Source organism: Colobus angolensis, unplaced genomic scaffold (assembly GCF_000951035.1).
Source record: "Colobus angolensis palliatus isolate OR3802 unplaced genomic scaffold, Cang.pa_1.0 Scaffold161, whole genome shotgun sequence".
NCBI lineage: Eukaryota > Metazoa > Chordata > Mammalia > Primates > Cercopithecidae > Colobus > Colobus angolensis.
The window spans coordinates 5,268,555-5,277,537 of NW_012114722.1; positions in this window are offsets into that span (position 1 = coordinate 5,268,555).

The following is an 8,983-nucleotide window of genomic DNA, read 5'->3' on the forward strand; positions in this document are numbered from 1 at the left end:
ATAAAACCAACCAGAAATAAGACACAAAGTAACTTAGAATAAAGTAAACAGAAAGAAAGGAAAGCCATAAGGTACCCATAGAAACTCTTCCCACTTTGTATCTACCTTCTGTCCCTGAAGAAGTCAATCCATTTCCTTAGAATGTTTGCCAATCTGCTTTGTTTTTTCCTTTTCTGAGCAGTAAATGCACAATGAAGCAAATTATCTCTATCAATTGCACAAATAATATATAGAAGTAATGAATCCCATTGTAGGTATTTTTTGCCCATGTTAGGTTGAAGACAATTTTTCTGTTAATGCCTGAAGTCCGGAGGGAATAAATAAGTAATGAAGACATTTATTTTTCAATCATGAATCAATGTTTGGGCCTGGGAAACTTTTCAATGTTTGTACAAATGGCAAGTTGGAGGGAGTAGGTGGTTGAACCACATGAAAAATGTGTGAAGAATGACAGAAGATGAAGTCATGGGGACCATTAATCTTTACTCCTACGTTTAGCTTTCATATTAATCTAATGAAACTTGTAAAATTTAGGGTTTGTGTGTTCTGCAATTGCTGTATTAGAAATTCATGTTTTGGGTCAACATTGGTGGGTGAACATAGTTGTACCTTCCATTGATGTAAGTTAACAGATTTTTAGTTTGTAATGTGGTTAATTGAATTATATATCAGATAAAATTATTCTCTGTATTTCCTTAATAATAAAGTAATTATGATATAAAAGTTCTCTTAAATTGATAGTCAAGTGATTTCTTTCCTATATTTCACATCACATTTATAAAGCGTTGTCGAATTTAACATTTTAATCAAACCCGCAATATACAATACACATAACCTAGACTTCTATAATTCTGCCTTCTGTTTCTCTCTTTCTCTCTCTCTCTCTCTCTCTCTCTCTCTCTCTCTGTGTGTGTGTGTGTGTGTGCGTGTTTGTGTCATTCTAGGAGTATGCTTTCCTTGAGGAATGTTCTAGGATAATACTATCCATAAGATTCTAGTAGGAACCCAGGAGCACCGATGACTTATTGCTGTATATAACTCTTGGGCATACACATCAAAGCACAACATTCTACAATATTGCATGTTGTAAAATGTCACAAATTGTCAATCTTCCTGTGGGTTGTCATCATTAAAGACTTTTGTACCTAACTGCAATTGCGAGTTTCTATAGTTCCATTATAGATTATATTACTGATGAGGTTAGTATCTGCTAAATGGGAAACTGTAGACATAGTGGCTGATTAGGTTACACAATTCCCTTAAAGCTGCAATATCAGAGGTTAAACTATTTTACAGTGAAAATATTATAAACTACTAAGCAATAACTTTGGAAGTGGATATTTCTGAGTAACATATATACCAGGTTTTCTTTTCAATTTACCTTATTTACATTTGCATAATAGAAATTAATAAAATTTATTTACACAGAATATTAAATTTTAATCAGTGAAACTCAGTCTTGGAGGGAAAGCATTTTATTTGTAGGCAATCATGTTGAAAATCACTACATGACTTTTAAATACATAAATGTTCTCTTTTTTCATGTAGCCTTTGAACTGTGATAGAAAATCTCTACTTGAAAGCCTTTCAGACCAGTATAACAGAATCTTATATAACAATCAGGGGATTTTCAGATGCTTGGCTATTGTGTTCAATGATCTTTCAGAGATTTATTTGGTCATGATACTTGCATAGAATAGTATCTTATAAAAAGATTGGTTCCCCAAATTAAAAAAAAATCTTATTTATGGGTCACTTAAAACTCTTCAGAAAACTAGTGTCAGTTATTTTCAGTCCTACACTTAATTTAGAAGCTTACCTTTAGCATATTTCCTTTCTTTTTAACTTATTATCAACTTTCTGCTTTTTTTTTTTTTTTTTTGAGGTGGAGTCTCACTCTGTCGCCTGGACTGGAGTGCAGTGGCCGGATCTCAGCTCACTGCAAGCTCTGCCTCCCAGGTTTACGCCATTCTCCTGCCTCAGCCTCCCGAGTAGCTGGGACTACAGGCGCCCGCCACCTCGCCCGGCTAGTTTTTGTATTTTTAGTAGAGACGGGGTTTCACCGTGTTAGCCAGGATGGTCTCGATCTCCTGACCTCGTGATCTGCCCGTCTCGGCCTCCCAAAGTGCTGGGATTACAGGCTTGAGCCACCGCACCCGGCCTAACTTTCTGCTTTTCTGGCAATCATGTATCACAAATATGAAAGTTATAACAAGAATCATGGAAATTAGATTTAAATTTAAAAAATTATTTTCTTGTTTTCTCTCTATTCCCTTTGTAAGATCAATCTTTTCCCTAAAGAAGAGTCCAGGATTTCTGGATTTATCAAGGATTTGAAAGCTTTCTTGTTATTGCTATACCTTTTATTTTATACCTTACTTTACAGATTATCCTGTTTTGCTTTTCCAAATTTAGTATTTTAGAACTACTCCGGCAAATATCTTGTTAAGCCCTTTATCTTAAGTGTGATAAAATGACAATTATAATAAAAATTAATGTTAACATATTGTTAGCCATTTTTGTCACATAACAAAAAACCTTCTTATATTGTTTTTAAAATGACTTCTTCATTTATGACTAAAGTTTGCCATCTAGTGGGAATACTGAAGCAAATATCAAAATGCTTTTTGCTTTTTTTAAAAAAAACAAAAAAAAAAAACCTGAGTTTTAAAGGACATGTCTACTTTCACTGGTTGGACTAAATTCATCAGTGAATTTCAAAAGCATTTTAATAAATAAATCAACTGTCAAACTTAGTTATACTGACTATGCTAATGTGTTGTGTAGAAAGAACCTGAGTGAATGAACTTAAAAATGTATTTGAAAACTGAATTTAATTGAATTTGAAAGTAGTGCATATTTCAAATGTGAAAATGATTTCATGTTGTCTATAATATAAATTTGAGCAGTTTTCAAGGTAATTGATGACAGGAAGGTCATTTCTCTCTTCTTTCTTCAACACATAGTTTTAATGAGAGCCTAAGCAAGACACGGCTCCCTTGTGTGTACATTTACACAATAAAATTCAATCAATCTGAGGAAAAATACAATGAGATTGTGGTTCTTCATTATATATCCTAAAGGTCAAACCATTTCTTTCTAAGCAATTATGGTTTTTAAAAATAATTATGTTGTATAAACCAATCTATTTTGTCATACCAAAGAATGACTTTCCTTAAGGTCAATTGGTTAAATGTAATGTGTTCATGAAGAAAGACAATGTTTTCTTGTTGCTCAGGCTTCAACTCCTGTTCAATCTCAACTCTAGGGATTATTTCAAGGGTTTCATTAGTAACGTTGAGTCATTCAGTACCTTCTGATGTCTGTGAACTGAATAAACAGGCAAAATTCAGTTGGATGTTAGAAGTGGAAAAGAGCCTATAATAATGACCTAGGCACTGGCATTAGGGAGAAGGAATAAATTGACAGACAGTTCTATGGATATCTCAAGAAAAGGTGACAAAGAGTAAGAATGTAGAGTGTGAAACTACCTATTTATTGAAGAACAAAAGCAAAGGCAAGATAGTATGTCTGCACTTCATTCTTCCACACATTAGGAGATGAGGGTGAGTAAGAAAGATATTCAGTCCTTTTCTATTACACAATTAAAAATGGTATCATGGCCGGGCGCGGTGGCTCAAGCCTGTAATCCCAGCACTTTGGGAGGCCCAGACGGGCGGATCACGAGGTCAGGAGATCGAGACCATCCTGGCTAACACGGTGAAACCCCGTCTCTACTAAAAACTACAAAAAACTAGCTGGGCGACGTGGCGGCGCCTGTAGTCCCAGCTACCCGGGAGGCTGAGGCAGGAGAATGGTGTGAACCCGGGAGGCGGAGATTGCAGTGAGCCGAGATCCGGCCACAGCACTCCAGCCTGGGTGACAGAGCGAGACCCCGTCTCAAAAAAAAAAAAAAAAAAAAAAAAAAATGGTATCATTTGGGTTAGAAACATCAGAGTATTTTAACAACTATTGTTTCTTCTATGAAAAAAACATAACAACTTCTTTTATTCTCCCAACTCTCATATATTTGCTTCTAAACGATAGGCATATTCTGTGAGTACACATATATGTTTGCATGTACGTTTGTTATTATCTTTGAGCAAAAATATCTGATCTTAATTAATTTCCCGTGTTTTTATGAAAATGGGTTTCCCTTGAGTTTCCTTCTGTCTTCTTACAAGGTAAACACCACTTCCCAAGGCAAAAAAGGTAAAACATAGAAGCAAAATAAATACAAAATTTTAAAAAGCTATTAAGTCTTATAATGCTAATCAAATAGAATAATCGATTTCTGCTCCCAAACATAGTCAAAGTTATTTAAATAATAAAAAAAAAGCTGTTACTCTGGTATTACTCGTGATGTTACATTATTGAATGCAATTCTTCCTGATGAGAGTCTCCGTATTTTAAAGCTAAAAGAAGAGTACCATGATATATTTGAAATTTTTAAATTAGGCCATAAGTACACACCATTTTAAAGTGTGCTCTTCTTAGCACATAGCTATTACATAGATACAGGATATTATTCATAGTGGGAATACATGTTTAGAAAATTTTGTTAAGGATATGCTTATATTGATTATTCTTGCTTGGGATGGGTAGCTAGATAAATAAATAGATAATATGCAAAACAAAATGGCACATTGATATTATATACAAAAGTATCTTTTTCTCTCTCACACACCCCACACATGCATACACGCACACAAACACACAAATACTAAAAAGCCCTTTAGGCAAGTATATAAGGCAGGTAGTTTAGTTCCCTAGAAGAGGAAAAACTGGTTTTGTAATTTTTAATGTTTTTTTCTTTCTGCAAATCACTAAGTTGCTAAAATTGTTTCTCTAATTTCTAAATTAAAATTTAGTTACAAATCCATAGCCTTTTCATGAAAAGCCAAGCTATTTAATGAATTCAGAAGTAAGTATTGTTAAATTGGTGAAATACCCCAATTGTGGTATCAGTCATCTGGATAATCAAACAGGGTCCTCATTGTAACACTTGCTCTCAATTAACTAACAGTTTCTCTCCTTTATGAAGTGTGTAGGCATGTGCCCTTTAGGGTGTGGAATCGTGTAAATAACCATTAGAATAAAAAAGACCTGGCTTTAAGTATCATGCTCTGATTCATTAGATGTTTGAGATCAGAGAAGCCACATAGCCTCTCTGAGATGTCTCTTCAACTGTGAAATATATTAACTTATAAGTCTGTTGTGAGGACAAAGTAAGATAAGTATATGGAATCAATTTGTAAATAATCAAGCACTATACAAATGTAAAGTATTGATATTGCTTTGTTACACCAAAAGATGACATTAGGCTCTAAAGCATATGTTTCTAAAATCTTATGAAAAATGTGGGCATTTAGAAAATTTTGTTTTATTGTTGTTAACTCATTTGTTAACAACATCCTTTGTTGTTATAAAGGGACCAGTATCCTTTATTTCTCCGCAGCCTCATTTATTCAGTACATGAATTTAGGTTTCTGTATTCTGGAAGAAAACTCTCATACATAATGAAAAGGTGGAGATCTTATTTACATGCAAAAATTTTACCATCGCTACCGTCATTCCCTCTTGCTCTGCAGATTCAGAAGCGTTCACTGAGATTCAGCTACGATGATACAGCTATGATTTAATATGATTTTTTTCTTTACGCTTTGTTAAATAATACTGAGGTCAGGTTTAAAGAACCCAAGGTAGGTTTCAAAAGAGTAAATTGTCAATTCATTTCCAAGTTGGTGGTAAGACTAAGGTGATTATGGAAAATGGCCCTAGAACTGAGTTTGTATTATGCACAACATCAGCATTAGTATATTAATAGAGATGTTTTGTACATGCAAACACTATACATTTATTAAACCATTTAATCTTTATGTGAGGTAGAGAAATGCTGTCAAACCTATTTTTTAAGTAATAAATTGCATTACAGGTATAGTCCAGTTCATTGTCAATTACAGAAATTCAAAAATTTGGCTTCTGCTAATTTTTTCTTAACTTAATTTTTGAATTGTTTTTCATTGAGTGAAAATAATTCTCAATGTTTCAGAGCAAAGAGAAAAAACAAAATTAATGTCAGTGACTAAAGGACATAATACAGAAGTTCATACTTAAGTGTAATGAGTGTTTTTCTCAGTAGAATGTTGAGATCACTACTCTCAATTTTGGAATGTATGCAAAGTGGGTTATATGTCAACTATGTTTTGAGGCATAGCATTTATTGAATTACAGAGTAAAATGTTAACAAAAGCAAATTGAAGAAAGCATCAATTATTGATGTTTAATTTTAGAGATGCTCTCTCCACAATCATTTTCTTCTTGAGCTAGGCAATGTTGGATGATATTAGAAGTTAAATATATGACCCTTACCTAAACACTATCTAATAATCTCCTCCAACTTTTCTAGCCACCTCTTTCTTGTGAGATAACTCATACATACAAAATATTGAATCAAACACATATGAAGAATTTAAGACCAAAAAAAGGAAACATTTCTCTACTTACCACATAAGTTTGGAAACCTTAATAGTTCCTTAGAAATAACCTTGTGTTCCCCATTCACATTACATTCCCTTTGTTCAGAGTTAATCGTTCCCTTAAATATCTGTTAATCTTACCTTAGTTTTCTTTGTAATTTAACCAACAATATGTATCATATCTCTAAATAAAATATTATTTATTGTTGTCAGTTCTTAAATTTAAAGTAAGTAGAATCATAATTTATGAGTGTAGGTATTCTTCAGTGATTTGTTTCTTTTTCTGAATATTTTTCTTTTTTTTTAATATGTGGCAAGATTCATCTGTGTTGTTACATGTATCAGAATTTCATTTTTTCATAAGACTGAATAATATCCCATTGTATGGCTATGGCAAGTTTTATTTTTACATTCATTCATTTATTCATGGACACTTTGGTTGTTTTTTCCTGTTGGCTATTGTGAATAATATTGTTATGAACATTGATGAACAAACATCTCTTTGAGATCCTGCTTTCAGTTCTTTTGGGTGTACATCTAAAATTGAGATTGCTGGATGATATTGTTATTCTATATGTATTCATTTGAGGCACCAGCATACTGTTTCCCACAGTGGCATCGCAATTTTAGATTCTCACAAGCAATAAAAAAAAGGTTCTTATGTGTTCACACTTGCTAACACTTATTACTTTCTTTTCTTTTTTTTTCTTTTTAAAACAGCCATTCTAACGGATATATAGAGCTGATTCTGAATGTTTTGATTTCCTAAAAAGTCTCACCCCATCTTCTTAGATGCTCTATTGTATGTCTTATTAAAAGAAAACAAAAAAACTTTAGACAAATTAAATTCAGCAGAGTTTATTTGAGGAAATAACTATTCATTAATCAGAAAATACCAGTTCAGAGAGCTCCACTCATGAATGTGGACAGACAGTATTTACAGAAGTGAGATACAGAAACAACTTGATATGTTACAGCTTGGCATTTAGCTTATTTGTGTGTGATATGATGAGGCATTAGCCTTATATGGACATGGTCCGATCAGTTGGCAACCTGTGATTGGCTGAGACTCAGCTATATGTTACAAGAATGTGCTCTTAATTAGGTTGCAGTTTATAGACTAAATTAGGTGGCAGTTCACTATATACAGAGGCAGGTTTAGGTCAAATTTAATTTAATTTGACAGTCTCCACACATAATGTCTTATGTGGTCTGTATTCCTCCTGTAGCTTTCAGGAGCAGTGGTGTCCTTTTTTTCTCACCTAGAACTGAGATAGGCGAGACAGACAAATAATTTAGGCAGCCCCAGACCAGTTAGAACACTGCAAATAAGATCACCTCTTCTCCCTCTGGTTTATAGAAGGAAATGAAAAACTGGAATGCTGCTTCCTCCAGAACAAGATGACTCCATGTTGCTGGGGTGGGTATGGGGAAAGGATGGGCCAGTGAAATTTTCTGTTTGAATATGACATTTTCTTGACTGGGCAATTATAAACTCACTTGGTTACTGCAGAATATTTTTTCCAGAGATTCTATAAGGTTAGGAGAAACCAGGGCTTGGAGCTTCCTAGCATGCCATTTTATTGGCCTCATTATTTGTGTATTACTTCTTAAGAGTTGTTCAATATAGAAGGGTGGGAAATTTCCTCTACCCTCTTAGGTTCTACAGCTGGGATTTGCGACTTACCAAAGACAGATAAACAAATTTTATTTAATGTTTCTAGTTTTACATATATGGGGCTTCACAGAAGATAAAGTTTAGAAAAAGCAATTAGACTAGGGGCTTATAAACCATTTTTAAAAAGAGTGATAGATTGCCAAGAAATGGCTACATAAAGGAAAGGGAACTTGGGCTTCTAGGGATGGTAAATTGTGGGAAGGTAAACATATGGAAGAAACTAATGGCACATAAGGGTTATTTAGTAAGGTTTGTATATGCATACTCATCTCAGTATGGTCTCCACTTCCAGTAATAAGTGTTGTTCTCCTCTTTCTGATATAAAGGAGGAATTCGCACTTTCACAACATGAATTTATGCCCTGCTTTTCGACAGACAGGGACAGGACAGAAAGCTTTTCATGTCTTTGCTCTTTCTTAATTGCCTTCAGCTTAAAATAATCCTTATGCTAAAGTGGCATATTTAGTGTGGCATATTCTGATCCCCTGCATATGTATAGCTGTGATTCATTAATTTTCTTTCCGGTATAGTAGTTGAAGCTATGGATCCATGCAGAGAATTGATATTTGACCTAAGAACAAGGTATACCTCTCTACTTATTTAGGCCTTTAAAAAATTCTCTCCAATATTTTGCAATTTTCAGTATACAAATGTTGCACCTGTTTTGTCAGATTTATTCTAATATTTCATGTCTTTTGAAGATTTTTTTTTTTTTCTCACTGTGGCTTAGATTGCATTTACCTAATGATCAGTGATGTGGGCATCTTTTCATATGCCTATTTTTGGCTATTTGTACATCTTCTTTAGAGAAATATCTATTGAAGTT